The sequence below is a fragment of the Dermochelys coriacea genome, chromosome 2 (genome assembly GCF_009764565.3).
Source record: "Dermochelys coriacea isolate rDerCor1 chromosome 2, rDerCor1.pri.v4, whole genome shotgun sequence".
In the NCBI taxonomy this organism is placed as follows: domain Eukaryota; kingdom Metazoa; phylum Chordata; order Testudines; family Dermochelyidae; genus Dermochelys; species Dermochelys coriacea.
This window is the reverse complement of record NC_050069.1, coordinates 195,510,465-195,527,586: the sequence shown is the minus strand read 5'-3', so window position 1 is coordinate 195,527,586 and position 17,122 is coordinate 195,510,465. Positions and strand designations below refer to the sequence as shown.

Below are 17,122 nucleotides of genomic sequence, written 5' to 3'. Positions count from 1 at the left end.
GCCGGCTTCGGGGAAGAGGGGGACAGAGAGCGGGGCCTCAGGGCAGAGCGTGGCGGGGCTATGGCCTGAGTTAAGAGAGGATTAGCTTACCCTTGCCTATTATACCTGCCACCCATGACAGCATTCCTTAGCTGAAGCTTTATGAATCCAGTTATGCTAAAAATCAGGCTGTGCCAGCTTCAGTTTATTGTAAGTTTCAACCTACTGCACCGATATTCCTCGTAACTTGATAAAAAAAGCTATGTTTGAAGAAAATGAGTTCAGTAATATTAAAGATATGAATGTTGGTAAACAGATCCTGGACTGAAGCAGGCTTAAATGACATGAAGAGGAGAGGAAACTAGGGATTCATACCTCTTTTATATTATTTTATTCTTTAAGATGTATAAAAAAAAGTCTGATAGGTTTGTTATCTTCTTCCAATAAAACCTTCAAAACTGTTTGTGTGACTGTGTTGCTTCCCCGGGTACCCAGGCATGTTAGACATCTCACTACCACCAACCCTTAGCATGAGGGAGTCTTGTCTGTGCCTGCAGTGGATCAGCTCTCTGACTCTACTAGCCTCTGGCAGACCTCGCTTTCTCTGTACAGGTTAGCGATAGTCACACACCACCCCTTGAGTCCTCCGAGCATCCACTGGAGTGCTCTGCCCCTGTTCCACTGGACACTCTCAGCACTCTCAGATTCGCTACTTCCAAAGGAATAGTACACAGCAGCTTGCAAGATTCAACTCAGGATCGCCACTCTATTGAACACACAGCATCTGTGATTGAGAGTTGAAGCTTGCAAACTGGTGTGTACTATTCCTTTGGGATTAGTGAATCTGAGAGATATATACATACATATACAAGAATAAGGTTATTATCAAAGAACAGATTCATGTGATAGAAAGTAAGAATATTGGACACAAATTGTTACATAGAAAACAAAATCATAACATGCTTTCTAGAGCCTAAACTTAACTGACAGGACATTCACCTGTCTCCTACAAGCCAGCTTACCCCAAGTCCTTTGCCCAGCATTTTCAACTAGGTTGGCCTATCTCATTCCCCCTTTCATGAGATCAAGACTGCTGACAGCTTGTCTTCACAGCTGGAAGGATGCCACCCTGTCTCTCTGCATGTATCAGAACAGACCTTTAATGTTCACCTGAAAGTAGGGTTTCCCCCTTCCTGCTTTTTATCTCGTCCACTCAGAAGATAAGTGTCCCCTCCCCCTGTTTGGAGAAGTTTGTCTAAAAACATACTACCTTTGACTGACCCACTTTTAGCTACAGATTTAGAGAACATAATCTGTAGTATCTATACATAACTCCTCACAGATTTTCCATACATACATCTCACAGTGATTATAATGACCAGAATGACACAGTCATTTGGCTTCCTTACCTGACCCCTCTTGATGAACCCCTGGGATGCCTGTACACCTATGTACCCCTATGCCCTTTGCCAGTTGGCATCAAGAGGTCCTTGGACCACTGTGACACCAAAGAAGCATTAGGAATGTCAACTCTTGTCTTCGCTAATTTGCTGCAGGATTCCTTTTGGTGGACTCTGACACCTGGATTGGGAGATCACAGCCTGACATTGAAAAGACAAGTGCTGAATCTCTAACAAAAGAACTTTTCTCACAACTGTAGGGCATCAGAGTTAAATAAGTTAACAAACCACAACACATTTTTAATAAAAATAACTCCCTCTCTCATTAACTTTTTACTTGCTTAAAACCTTGCAATTCTACTAGTTCTACAGGCTAGAGTCCAAAATCTTCCAGGAAAAACTGAGTAGACAAAATCTAACACTAGTGACTTTCCACACACAATTTTTATTGAAGTCAATAGAGCTCTGCCTAGGTACAAGGGTCTGCCCATGGGGAACAGATAATAGACATTGGAAATTTGTGTTTGGTGGCAGTGATCATTAAGGTGGGAGGAAGGATGGTTAAGGTGCTGGACTTGAACTGAGGAGTTCTGGGACAGTTCTCAAATCTCTGCCACATACTTCCTCTGTGACCTTGAGCAAGGCAATTAACCCTCTTTGTGCCTCAGTTCCTCATCTCTAAAATAGAATACTTCCTTGGTCTCTTATCAGTTTAGATTGTACATTCTTTGGGGCAGGGATCTTATTTTATTGTGTGTGTGAATGCCACCTAGCACAATGGGGCCCTGATCTTGGGCAGGGACTCTAGGAGCTACTATACTATCAACTTGGACATGCCTTTTCCACATCATTATGTTTCTCACTTTCAATCATTCATAACTTTCTCAAACTCCTTTAGGGGACTGGAGCTTTCAGTGCTCAAAAATACATACTTTTTTTTTTAATTTGAGCTATTTTTTCCTGCCTTTTCAAGTTTTGAGCATGAAGAAAAATGCAAAGCCTTTTTTTTGTATTCTGATACCAAAGTTTTATAGGGCCACACCAAAATAATCATGAACCCAAACATTCCTCAGATGGGAGGTCCAAATCAGATCTGGTTTTAAATTTTGCAATATGGACCCATTTCTGATAAGTAAAGATGGCACAATCATAGTATTCAGTGAGTAAATGAGACATATCATGGTAGCAAAGTTTAAGTTTGGTTTGGTTTTTACAAAATAATACACACATGCATATCTAATAGTAAACTGCAATTTGGTCTTATAATGGAAAAACGCTACCCTGTGTGCCAGGCTAGAGCCAAATCCTGCATCTGTTCAAGATAAAGGCAAAATCCTGATTGTTTTCAGTGGTGGAGGAACTAGCTCTTAGGCCCAGATCCTCAAAGGTATTTAGGTATCTAATGCCCATTGATTTCTGGGCGGCTGGGTGGGGCAGTTGTTTGTTTTATGTTAAGAACTCCTCCACCCTTGGAGCACCAGCAGAGAACAGCCTCTGGCGGCTGGTGGTGTGTCATCTAGATCTGCTATGACCAGGGTTGGTAAAAACAAAAGCAGCACGGGTGGGGGCGGTTGTGGGGGCTATAGCCTTAACCCCCCCCCAGCCGTCCCTCCCAGTGCAAAGGTCAAACCATATGCAGATACTTCTCCGCTACTGCTGGCGGCATGGTGGCACTGCCTTTATAGCTGAGCTCCTGGCCAGCAGCCACTGCTCTCTGGCCACCCAGCTCTGAAGGCAGCGCCGTCACCAGCAGCAGCACAGAAGTAAGCCGGGGCAGGAGGCTGGGGTGCCTGACAGCAGCCCCTGGCCCGTGTCTCCACCTGCCGTGGCACACTGTCCAGAGCAGGTAGAGAGTTCAGGGTTCCCCACAGTGACCTGGACTGACCTGCTGCAGCCTGGGCTCCTGAACCCCACCCTCCATGGTCACTGCTCCCCACGGGCTGTGCCAGCCCCCGAGTCGGGTCCCCCTGACCAGGTGGCTCTTACAAGGGACAAGCAGTCGAAGGGCAGCAGGGAGCTGAGGAGCAGCTACAGCCACAGGGCTCCGAGCAGCAGGAGATGGGAAAGCGCCAGAGCCACCCACACCATGGCACCAGCCAGTGCAGAGTCACCCTGCACTGCCCGGCTCCAGCTTCCAGCCTCCCATCTGGCCAGGGGGCAGGGCCTTGGGGGGGTAGAGGAGGAGGCAGGGTCGGCACTTAACTGAGGATTATCCATGGTGGGGCCCTGGATAGGGGTGGGGCCTGGTGGCAAGGAAGGGTGCAGCCCCCCCAATTTTCTGTCTACCCTGCCTCAGCCTCCTCCTCCCCACCCCCCACTGGATAGAGGCAAGTGCTACTCCTGAAAAGCAGCCTTAAATTCCCAGTGTTGCTACCATTAGTAATTGGAGATTTGCCCTCAAAAAGGCTTGTGTTAGACAGCCTTCAGATGCTGCATATAAAACACACTTGTCAAAATTTTGACAGTTAATAACCAGAAAGTTTATAAATAAACCAGGAACAGAGCCTAGGTCTTTTGATTTCTTTTATTTCCTCTCTTATTGTTGTGGAAAGCAAACTGGTGTATTCAGTGAATGCTGCCTTTGGCAGAAGACATTGGTTTGTGGGTCAGTGAACCAGAAATAAGTCTGAGGTTAGCAACTAGAGAGGGAGATAGCCGAATGTCTGGGGACAATTTGAAGCTTAAATAACGTTACAAAAGAAAATTGGACTGTCAAGCCACCTGAAACCGACATCAAGGAAGCAGGTTGGGGGGAAAGGAAGAGGGGAAATGGGCTTTCCCTACATGTAAAAGGAAACCCATGCCATGTGTTTTGAGATTATTTTTCCTTAGTGTAGTGTTGTGCAGGAAAATGACACCCCTGTCCATATGAAGTGTACATGCCATATTTTATATTCTCCATGCACTGTGAACAGTAGGAACCACTTTTAAAAAGTAAGTGAATTAGTTAAGGAAGTGGACTAGACTGAAGAACTCAAGGATCTGAAGGTGGATGAGGCTTGGAATTGCTTTAAGTCAAAGTTACAGAAACCATCTTCAACCTGCACTCCAAGTAAGGGGGAAAATTGTAGGGAAAGGTTGCAGACCAAACAGAACGAACAAACATCTCAAACAGGTTATTAAGAGAAAGCAGAAAGCCTACAAGGAATGGACAGGATGATCAGCAAGGAAAGCTACCTCTTGGCAGTCAGAAAGCGTAGAGAAAAAGTGAGAACTGCCAAAAGCCAAGAAGAGTTGGACCTTGCAGAGGAAATTAAAACAAATAGCAAAAGATTCTTTAGCCATATAAATTAAAAGAAAACAAGGAAAGAAGATGGGAGACTAAGCACTGAGGTTGGAGTGGAAAATAAAGGTAATCTAGGTATGGACTAACACCTAAATGAATACTTTGCCTCAGTTTTTAATAAGGGTAATGAGGAGCCTGTGGCAGGGTATCTGAGGTGAACGAGGATGTGGAAGTAGAAATTACCACATCTAAGGTGGAAGCCAAACTCAAAAACCCTAATGGGGCCAAATTGGGGCCCATGATGGTCTCCATCCAAGAATATAAAGTTGTATATTGAATATAAAAATGTTTAAAATGTTAAGCCCAATAGCAAGAATTTAATGATTTTGTAACTTGGGGGTCATACACTGTCATTGGAGAATTGTAAATATAATACCTATATTTAAGAAAGGAAAAAAAGGTGATCTGGGAAACTACAGGCCTGTTAGTTTGACCTCAATTTTATGCAAGGTCTTAAAACAAATTTTGAAAGAGGGAGTAATTAAAGATATAGAAGGAAATGGCAATTGGGATAAAATACAATGTGGGTTTACTAAAGGTAGATCATGCCAGACCAACCTGATCTCTTTCTTTGAGAAGATAACTGATTTTCTATACAAAGAAAATGCAGTAGATATAATCTCCCTGGATTTCAGTAAAGCATTTAATACAGTTCAAATGGGAAATTATTAGTTAAACTGGAGAAAATGGGGATTAATAGGAGAATCAAATGGTAGATAAGGAACTGGTTAAAAGGGAGACTACAACAAATTATGCAGAAAGGGGAACTGTCAGGCTTGAGAGGGGTTACTAGTGGAGTTCTTCAAGGATCAGTCTTAGGTCCCATCTTATTTAACATTTTCACAACTGAACTTGGCACAAAAAGTGGAAGTGCTTTAATAAAATGTGTCAATAATGAAGTTGTGAGGTACTGTCAATATGGAGAAGGACTGGAATATCATACAGGAAGATTTAGATGACCTTGAAAACAGGAGCAATAGAAATGGGATGAAATTTAATAGTGCAAAGTGCCAGGTCATGCATTTAGGGGACTAATAGCAAGAATTTTTGCTATAAACTGGGGACTCATCAGTTGGAAATGAGAGAGGCAGAGAAAAAATTGATCGTATGGGTTGATCACAGGATGCCTATGAGCCACCCATGTGATGCAGTCGTGCAAAAGGCTAATTCAACCCTAGGATGACTTTGATGAGCTATTTCCTTTACAGAGAGGGAAGTGTTACTACTCTTGTACAAGGCACTGGTAAGATCTCATCAGGAATACTGTGGACAGTTCTGGTCTTCCTTATTTAAGAAAGTTTAATTCAAACTGGAGCAAGTGCAGAGAAGGTCTACTAGGATGATCAGAGGAATGGAATGGAGAACCTACTTGACGAAAGGAGACTTAAGGAGCTTGGCTTGTTTAGCTTAACAAAACGAAGGTTGAGGGGAGCTATGATTGCTCTCTCTGAATATATCAGAGGGATAAATACCAGGCAGGGAGAGGTTAAGCACCAATGTTGGCACAAGAACAAATGGATATAAACTGGCCATCAACAAGTTTAGGCCTGAAATTAGATGAAGGTTTCTAATCATCAGAGGAGTGAAGTTCTGGAACAGCCTTCCGGGGGGGGAGGGGCGCACAAAAAAACCTAACTGGCTTCAAGACTGAGCTTGATAAATGTATGGAGGGGATTGTATGATGAGATTGCCTACAATGCCATATGACCAATCCACATCAGTTATTAGCAAATATCTCCAACAGCCAGAGATGGTCTGGCTAGTAAGTCTTGCCCATATGCTCAGGGTCTAACTGTTTGCCATATTTGGGGTCAGGAAGGAATTTTCCACCAGGTCAGATTGGCAGAGACACTGGTTTTTTTCCCTTCCTCTGCAGCGTAGGGCATGGTCACTTACTAGTATGAATGAATAAATGGTGGAACTGCAACCTGAAGTCTTTAAATCAAGATTTGAGGACTTAAGTAATTCAGCCAGAGGTTATGGGTGGGTGAGATTCCGTGGCCTGCGATGTGCAGGAGGTGAGACTAGAGGATCAGGACGGTCCCTTCTGGCCTTAAAGTCTGAGTCTATGAGCTGCTCATCTAACCAAATGTAAAATTAGGCCCAATAACTTTAGTGAGTAGCAAACATGGGAAGAAAAAGTTGTTAAAAAAAAGAAAGGTGAATGGATTTATCTCTGTCTAGTATTCAGAAATGTTTCCAGAGTGTGCAGCTAGCTGAGCATATGACAGCTGTGTTTCAATGGATGTTTTTAGAAGTGTGGTACAGGGACCTTGCCTTGGGTCTCTCCGAAAGAGGAAAAAATTAACCTTCATCATATCCCTCTGTGCAGGGCAATTCTCCACCTTAGCTCAGGGAACAATAGAGTTAGGATTAAGACTTTCTTCTTCCTGGGCCAAGAAGAGTTTGCTTCAGCAGAGGTGGGAAGAGAGAAATAAACAGCCCTTAATACAAAGTCCATGGTAAGTAAACTATTTCTTCTATATTAAAAAGGCACTTCATTCCCCATTTACCATTAGTGATACAGTGCAATTCAAAGTTTATTCCCTGGAGAAAGAGAGCAATTCCTCTTCACCCCAGGTGCCCTTCTTTGCTTACCACCCTTTCCTCTGTGGGGATGGAATTCATCCCTCTGCCAGTGTGGAACCTGGCACAGAAATGAAGCAAGGCAACCTGCACCTTCCTGATCCTGGGATAGCTGGGAGTGTTTCCCCCACACAGCCCAAAGCTGGTTTTGATGGCCTTGAGGGCTGCCCCAAGCTTCTATGGACCTTGCAGCAGCTGGGATAAAGGCCTGCCTCAGCCGTATCCCCTGCCACTCCTGACATACTTACCTCTCACATAGAATCATAGACTTTCAGAGTTGGAAGGGACTTCAGGAGGTCATCTAGTCCAACCCCCTGCTCAAAGCAGGACCAACCCCCAACTAAATCATCCATACCCTAGAACATGCCTGCACCTGGCAGGGAAGGCCCTCTGTACGGGGGTTACTATCTGAGATGGTTGTGCAGCTGCTTTTCATCCAACTGGCACAACTGGAGAAAGTGGTCACAGAGCAACCAAGAGTTGGGGTTCCCCAAGATGTCTTCTACTTGATTCCCCAAGAACTCAGTTGGACTCCAGTCTCATCACTTAGGTTCCTTTATGTGGCATACAGAAAAGCTACGCTGGGATGAGAGTCAAGGGTAGGGAGTGGGTATAGAGCATACCACACATCCAAAGTTACACCGCATATCTCTTCCTTTATATATATTTACACATGACATTGCACTTATTATACATTGTATCACACATTTTTGGATTGGCTTGGTCAGTTTGTAGGAACCAGTCCCTGTACTGCACACATTGTCCATGCATGACTTATTCTTTACCTCATTTTATGTTGCAGGCCTATCTTATCCATTGTTATTTTGTCCACTGGTGTTCCCCCTTATCTTAGCTAGTACCGACATTCTGTTTCTAGCCTGCTGATCCATTTACCTTCCTAATCCTGTCTCCTAAGAAATGAGGCCTCCCTCACCCATGTCCAATTACTCATGTCAAGCCAGGCCTACATTCCACTGCTTTTGTTTTTCTTTTTATATTAGCATTTGTTTCATTTGCATCATATTCCTGCCTTTCTCTGCTTTCTTTTTCAAGTTCACTACCCAGCAACACATTCCCAAGACCACGGTAGTTGTAATCATTTGATCCAACGTTAGTACTAGGCTTAAAGTATGAACCCGGGGTTCCAAGGTCACCTCCTATAATATAGCCCACTAATGTGTAATTTCTCATTATAAGATTGTTCTGCCTTTAAAACATTCTTCCATAATTTTAACTTTGCCTGTATTTTAATTATATTATAAAAAACTGGTATAAAAATATAAAAATCTTTCCATTTGTTACCACAGGAAATTTAGGTGGTAAACAGAACATGGTCCAATTAAAATAATATTCCCTGGGTCCATACCAGAAGTGGTCCTCTTCAGCCACCACACAATACTTTTTATTACCAGCATAGGCAGTTTTTATTTTACCAGCATCCCAGAATCTCAATTGTTCTGTGCAATTTAGAGACTGTTTCCCCCGCCCCCCCCCCCCCAGATCCTCCAGGCCAGCAACTCTGCATAAGATATTACACCTGGACATCACATGTAAGTGTCCCCCAGGTGCAAATAGCAATGCAAGTCTGGGGCTTTCCAGACCTTGCATTGTAGTATTTGAGGAGGGAAAACAAACTTCTTTCACACTGTATGGCATCGCACATTTAACTTCATCCTATTGTTAATTAATTTTTTTGTTAATTTTCTACCATTAATTTTGTTAATTTAATTGTTAATTTTACTACCCTGCACCAACTGGTGTCACTTCTCTTATATGACATATTAAACTTTTTTTGTGGCAATAAAAGAGGACATGTTTTCTTGTTCCGTATCACTAACTGCTGCTTTTACTTTGTATAGCATGTATTCACCACATATATTAATTATTAGAACACATTGAGTTAATGCCATACTTCTTTAAAAGCAATTACAATGTAATGTATATTGTATATAGTTGTCAATGCTTTATTAATGAACAACAGAACTGTAAGGATAAGGCCTTTGTCTGCAACCGTACTGTAAGACCTAAAGCCTAAGGCCTTCCTCTGCAGCCAGATTAAAAGAGCAGCCAAGCAGGAGCCATTAGCTGAGAAGCAGGAATTCACATCCTCACATTCCATTTAAATTACATTAAAACAATGTAGTATCAGGCTGTTAAGAAGGAGACCCCATCCTAATGACACCCACAATCACCAAATAAAGAAACAGATCTTAAGATGGCTAAAGAAAACTTAGTTTAATAGCATCCTGTCTAGCAAGAAATCACTTTAGTTGTGGTTGTGAAATCCTCATTTCTTTATGGTTTTGTCATTATGGTTGTGACGGGTTGGATCACAGAAACCCCTTTGGGAACTGCCAACTGATGTGTTGAGACTACTTCTAACCCATTTTCCCTGCTAGCTTGGGACTCCAGAACCTTGCCAGTTTGAGCCAGACACACTAGCCTGTTACAAACCAAGACCGAGGTCTGGACCACGTCCCACAACAGCTGCAGGCTTAACTGAAAACAGCTTAAGAAGTGTTTCTGTCTCTAACACTTAGATGCCCAGCTCCCAATGGGGTCCAAACCCCAAATAAATCCGTTTTACCCTGTATAAAGCTTATACAGGGTAAACTCATAAATTGTTCGCCATCTATAACACTGATAGATATGCACAGCTGTTTGCCGCCTCCCCCACCCTTTATTAATACATATTCTGGGTTAATTAAGTAAAAAGTGATTTTATTAAATACAAAAAGTAGGATTTAAGTGGTTCCAAGTAATAACAGACAGAACAAAGTGAATTACCAAGCAAAATAAAATAAAACATGCAAATCTAAACCTACTACAGTAAGAAAGTAATTACAGATGAAATCTCACCCTCAGAGATGTTCCAGTAAGCTTCTTTTACAGACTAGCCTCCTTCTAGTCTGGGTCCAGCAATCATTCACACCCCTGTGGTTACTGTCCTTTGTTCCAGTTTCTTTCAGGTATCCTTTGGGGGTGGAGCGGCTATCTCTTGAGCCAGCTGAAGACAAAATGGAGGGGTTTCCAGGGGCTTAAATAGACTTCCTCTTGTGGGTGGACACCCCTCCCTCCCCCGTGTAGAATCCCAGCTACAAGATGGAGTTTTGGAGTCACATGGGCAAGTCACATGTCCATGCATGACTCAGTTCCTTACAAGTGGCAGTCATTGTTTACATGCTACCTTGAACGTCCTCAGGTAGACTTCTCATGTGGATTGTAGTCTTCCAAGATCCATTGTCCGTTAAGTGTTTCTTGATTGGGCATTTAACTTGCAAATTCCGTTCTAAAGAAGCTGACCAAATGCTTTACTAAGGCTACTTAAAATCAAACAACTATACAGCCAATATTCGTAACTTTGAATACAAAAATGATACATGCATATGAATAGGATGGATAGATTCAGTAGATCACAACCTTTGCAGAGATATGTTACATGGCATATGTAGCATAAAACATATTCCAGTTATGTCATATTTACATTCATAAGCCTATTTACATAAAGCAGTATGGGGTGCAACATCACAGTGGTCTCCATTTCCCTATTGTTTATCTGTATGGTCTCTGTCTGGTTCTTTAATTGTTTCTGTCTGTTACATAATTAATTTTGCTAGGTGTAAATTAATTAAGGTGGTGTGGTAGGATTGGTTAAAGAATTTTATTATACTATAACAACGAGGAGTCTGGTAGCATCTTAAAGACTAACAAATTTATTTGGGCATAAGCTTTCATGGGTAAAAAACCTACTTCAGATGAATGGAGTAAAAATTATGGATGCAGGCATTATGATACTGACACATGATGAGAACACGATGTAAGGATTGGTTAGTAAAATTTTAGTATAATGATTGGTTAAGGTATAGCTAAAAACTCAAATTTCACTATATAAACTGTGTCCAAAAGGAAGTTCTTTAGGAGCTAACTCCAGGACACAGCCCCAAAGATCAGAGCTGCCGGCCCTTAACACTCTGCCAATGACACCGTGCAGAAACTGGAGTCCCTCAGATGGACCTGATTCTTACTGGCCATCAAGAAAAGTTCATCTGTCTTATTGGGAGTAGTGAGCACTGTATGTGTAGCGTGTGCAGTCTGTTTTTGGTGATTGTTAATAAATAGAGGTTATGTCGTATATTACTGTGTAAGGCTCTTTCACTGATAAAAGGTCCTGCAAACCTGCAGAAGTAGTATACACCCAGAGCTCTACATATTGGGAAAGGGTGTGGGTACTTAAATTGATCAAGTTAGTTACACCCTGAACCCTACGAATTGAGTACGGGTGGCCCTAAGCCCTACAGATTGGGTAAAGGTAGGTGCTTTTCGCCTGGAGCCCTACAAATTGGGAAAAGGTGGGGGTGCCTAAATTAACCGGGTTACACCTGGAGCCCTATGGCCTGGGAAAAGGTGGGGTGCCTTAATGTGTGCAGGTAACAGATCATCATCACAAAGTGAACCTGTCGATAAATTTGTGGGTAAGGAAATATGAAGAAGGATAAAAGGAGAAAAACTACTTCAACTCCCAAACCTCCTCAACCTCTCAAAGTGCCACTGAAGGTTGTAGTGCAACACCATACCCAACCTTCCTGATTCTTGCCCTATGACTCAGTTAAAACATTTCTAATTCAGTGAAAAAACTTTTTAATAGCAGTGAATCAGACACAATATTTAAATGGAGTTGATTTTCACAGAGAGGAAAACCATTAGAAAGATTTTCTGCAGTTGTAAAGAAATTGGAGGAACAAAGCAGGCATAACCAGAACTCTACCTGTGGACTTGGAGAAACAGCTGGTTACATCTGATTTTGATTTGGAGGTTCTTAGTTTTTTCCCATAGCCTATATTAAAACTGAACACCTATTTTCCCCCGGAAGCCTATCCTGAAGAAGCAATATACTTTAGCTTTTCCCTCTTGAAGAAAATGCTAAATGATATTGTTTTAGTTAATCCAATATCTTATAAAATCCCAAGGGTTTTAAGAGAATGTGCTGACTTAATGTCAGTCATTGTGGTAGTTAATTAGTGAAATGTCAGTTATCAATTTAAATGTAATTTGAAAAGCTGAGACTCTTCAGAATGCTTATAATTGGATTTTCTCTGATTAATTTTGAATTGGCAAATGCACCACATACATTTCAGTACCTCTAAGCCAAGTACTTTAAACAGTTTCAGTCTTACACGTTTGAACATAAAGTCATGAGAGACATTATCAGGCTCAGTTTCCTTAGGATGTATTAGCAGATGTTATAAACAACAGAGAGTTGTTGTAATAATTGGGCCTACAAGTTTATCCTCATTGTGAGTTCAACTGTGAAAGTGAGTGAAAGTTTATAAAATGTCACAGTAACCTATAATAACAGACGCTGATGGGAAAAGGTACAAAACAGAGACAGAATTAGTTGAAACAAAAAGGCTTAGATATAATTCAAGGATTGTGCTAAGATCATGCCTGGTAAACAAGAGAAGTGTGGGACTAGAAATCAATTAACCAAAACTAGTGTATTGGAAATTAGGCCTAATTGATAGATAAAATAATGAGGTGATGGGCTACTCCACTCATCTCTTCCTTTTGGGGTCCTCAGTCTTTGTGGGGTGAAAATTAGCAGAGGCTACCGTGACACAGGCTGACTGAAAGAAGGGGAAGAGGTGAACAACATGACTGCCACCCCCACCATCTCCTGGGACCCCAGGATCCACCAGAAGACCATTGTGCCGCCTTTGTCGTGACCCTGAGAAATGTTCTCACCAGCCTGGGGCAGAGAGTGGGACTCAGATGACTTTGCCACTTCCACCGGCTCTGGCTGAATCTTGAATACCATCAGGATATGAGACTTTGTTACCTGTTCTTTAGTGTCTTCTTTTCCTTCTTCACCTTGTTTCTGCTCTCTCTTACCCTTTTCTTTTTGCCATCCGTCTAATAAGAATCTGGCTCGGTCAACCATGACGGCATATTTTATAACATGGCAGTAAGCTTGTGACCAGAGATGCAGATAAAAGCAATGCCCTTGACAGCCTGATTATGATACTAGTTTGTCAGGTCTCAGGGTGGCTGATAAGATCATGGGCTGGGTCTGTGTTTTTCCAGCAGTAAGGTTGCAAGTGAGAGTCAACATCCGTGACAGAAGCTGCATTTTTTCTCCTTTTGTGTGTTTTTCTTGTTTTATTTTCTAGGAAATGGATTTGACTTTAACAACAATAGCAGCTCCAGTTCACCTCAGCTCACTTCTTTTCTTTTCCCCAAATTACCATCTCTGATACCGTCTAAAACAGTGGTTCTCAACCTGTGGTCCACCCCCATTTGAAATTTTTTAGGGATTGAGCGGACTGCAAAAGAAAAAAAAGATTGATTTACCACTGATTTAAAGGATGGTCAAACAAGGTTTTTCTTTTCTTTCTAAAGATCCTCTCCAGCTAAAGGGAAAGGGAACAAGGAATGCGGTTAAATGAAAGCCTCACTTAATATTTTACACTTTAACGCTTTTTCTGTGTCTTTAATAAAATGTTAAAACAATGTTTATTGATGTTTGCCAGGGTACTAAGCAGGCTGAGGTCTCTGTATATCAAACCCCAAACCTTGTTTAACACTGTTTAATGTTGGTCAGTGACAAGGTCATATTAGCACACTTGACTCTTCACGCCCATTTATTCCAGGCAAATTAATACAAGAGAGGTCTATCTCCCCTAAATATCAGGCACTGGGCAGAGGTTGACAGCGTACCAGGAAAGAAATTAAAGCTAGTATGTGATCTCTAGGCATAGTGAATAGGAAAATCTATCATACTTTATTTCCTCTAAAAGATACCATGAATTTTACAATAGTGCAGAAAATTATATACAATCAACGAGATTCATTCATATATTGTATTGGTCTAGTCCTCAAATTGAAGACTTCTGTCCTGTGTTATAATTATCTTTATGGGAGACTTGTTTCATCTTGTTGTCAGTTCTCATGTGCTAGGTATTTACAGAGTTTACTGAAAGCTTGATTTTAAATGTCACTGTTGTCTAGAAAATATTGGCTCAAATACCTCCCTGCAGTAATTCCATTGACTTCATCTGGGCCAGAAGCTAAAATGGACATTGTCGGTGAGTAAAGTCCCCATCTCATAGGTTATCAATTTTGTGTGGGTCCAGAGCAGCTGAGAATCAAACAGGTCTTATACGCAAGTGACAGCAGCTCCCTCTGGTCTTAAAAGAATCCTCCCCACCAAAGTATGCTGTTTATTTCAAATGAAAGTCATGTTTCACATATTTTACGTAATCTGCCTTGGTTGAGAACTGCACCTAGGAGCTGATCCTGCAGTTATTTCTCATTGTTATACCTGCCAGCTAGAGCTATGCTGTGTCTCAGGTACTAGAGCAAATTAAACCAAGTGTAGCTTTGTTCTTGCCACCCAGGTCACACTGTGGCTTGTGAACAGGTTCTCTCCATATTCCCATACAAACAACACTAAGGAACCTGGAGAGTTTTGTTTTTAAATACATAAATCCTACCAGACAAGCACTAAAGTTAGCAGCCTGCCATCTTTGAAAGCTGTCTCAGCACCTCTTGGCCTCTCACTCTTCCCTGGTGCTTATGGAGAATACAGCTTTAATCTAACCTAAAAAAATTTGCTTCAGTCAGCCACAGTAGCAATGGATGCTACATTTGTAGCACATATCAATGCTCTAGAGGGTTGTCTGCATAAGCACTCATCTCAAATGGATTTTGCTATGGAATAACAGAGTAGAGAGTTGGAACACCTTGATGAACTTTGATAATCTACAGTAAAGCTAAACCAGTGGTTCTCAAGCTTTTTTACTAGTGACCCCTTTCCCATAGCAAGTCTCTGAGTGCAACCCCCCTTATAAATTAAAAACACTTTTATATATTTAACACCATTCTAAATGCTGGAGGCAAAGCAGGGTTTGTGATGGAGGTTGACAGCTTGTGACCCCCGATGTAATAACCTTGCGACCCTCTGAGGGGTCCCAACACCCAGTTTGAGAACCCCTGAGATAAACAAAGTCCTTTCCTTCTGAGCCAAAAACTAGCCATGGCAGATACAAAGCCTCTTCCAGGGCATTCCATTCTTTATTGGAATGTTGATAACAAAAATTCTGAATGCTGATGTTACTGTTAGATCATACATACTGTATAGAGTTTAGTAAGATTACCAATTCTCAATGCACAAAGAGCTGGAGCTTGCATGCTTTGGGATTTCATAATCTCTCAATGTTTTCAGGAGCATAGCCATGGAATGCCTCTTAAATTGTTAAGAGGTAAGACCAGAATGGGCTATTTCCAGGAGGAAGTTGGACCAGCTCCCACTATAGAAGATCAGATGGAGGGAACAGCCACCTGTCCAATCTGCCCCCCAAAAAGAGACAAGCCTGAGAAGGCCTGGGCGTTGCTATCCTTCCATCTCATCCCCAAGATTAAATACAGTATGCAGTGTGGAGCAAGAGCCTCTAGTTTGGGGAGAGAAGAAACTGGGCTTTGTAAAAAAGATCTCACAAGATCTTGATAGTACAGATAAACTCCAGATAATTAACTAAGCATCTGAGTGCTTATCTGGACCTGAACTCCAACCCTTTTAAATATCTCCCATCATCAGTTCGTGTTGCATTTGTGAAAAAAAAAAATCCTATCTGAATCTACATGCTATGTAATTTATTTAGTAGGTGTTGGTACTGTAGTTATTTTTACTTTTTTTTTTTAATTTTACATTACCTTTTAGTAACTTTGAAATTGTACTGGCAATATTAATTTTGCTTGTCATTTACAATATATAAAATCATATTGTTTAATGGACTGTACCTAAACATTTCTTTTATCTTATCTGATTTTTTAACATAGTCCCACAGAATAACAGAAGTTGTTTGCCTTTGTTTTAAGAGGCCCTGGAAATGTTTCGTCTTGAAGTTCCGAGCAGTCTTGTAATTTTTAATCGTTTGCACTTCCGTACACACCTACCTTGTGCGTGGAGTGTGTGTGTGAGAGATGGGTTAATCCCCCCACTCCTGGGGTGCTACCTGATGTGCTGGAGTCTCACTGACCCCGCCCTTTCCACCAGCCTGGGTTTCCTTGCTCTGTTTTTGCTGTGCTGGGCTCTCAAGCGTTCTCCAGCACATACATGCAGGTAAGGCCACACCTAGCTGCAGACACAGACTGAAATCAGCTTTGTGTGGGAGGACTTAGCTAGGAGAATGGCCAGCACTCACATGCACACCTCCTTTGGGGTATAAACCCAAAATAACATAGAAAGATCTGCAGAGCGCAAGCTTATAAAAATTCACCCTCTCCCTTAACGTGGAGAGAGATATGAAAAGCTTTTTGCCCTCTCCCCCAGATATGAATTGTACAAACTGGGTTTTGAAATAAAAAAGAAATAAGTTTATTAACTACAAAAGGTAAATTTTAAGTGATTATAAGAAATAGCAAACATCATAAAGCAGATTACAGAACAAATAAAACAAAACACACAAACTAAGCTTAATACGCTCAAGAAACAAGGTATAAAATGTAATTTCTCACCCCAAATTTTGTTTTAGGCAGGTTGCAGAGTTTCTGTAGCTTAGAGTTCCTCTTATTTCTTTTTACAGACTGGACCCCTGTCTCAGCCCCTACCTTTCCCTTCAGGTGTTTTTAGTAATCTTCCTTCTTGGATGGGGAGGCATTAGAGGAGAGTCTTGATTGACTTACTTTTCAGCTTTAAATAGAATTTACATAAGGCTGGAATCTTTTGTTTCCCAGTCTGACACCCCCACCCCTCCTGTTAATGGAAAACACTCATCGCCCAAGATGGGAGTCTAGTACCAGGTGGCACAATCACTTGACCCTGTAGCGTCAAATCAGCATCCCCTGAACTTCTCAGGAAGGCGAGAGATTAGTA

General features: G+C 41.6%; 1 long non-coding RNA gene across 2 annotated transcripts in view; it reads left to right on the top strand.

Moving 5' to 3' along the window:
- Positions 1-16,571, top strand: part of LOC119850506 — a 34,869-nt gene extending 18,298 nt beyond the window's left edge. The window contains exons 2-4 of one of the 2 annotated variants that reach the window (XR_005290894.2): positions 6,998-7,127; positions 14,257-14,333; positions 15,473-16,571. This is a non-coding gene — a long non-coding RNA (uncharacterized LOC119850506). Of the gene's footprint in view, positions 1-6,997; positions 7,128-12,829 lie in introns of both variants that reach the window. The other variant, XR_006279304.1, reaches the window with a different exon arrangement.
- The last annotated feature ends 551 nt before the right edge of the window (positions 16,572-17,122 follow it).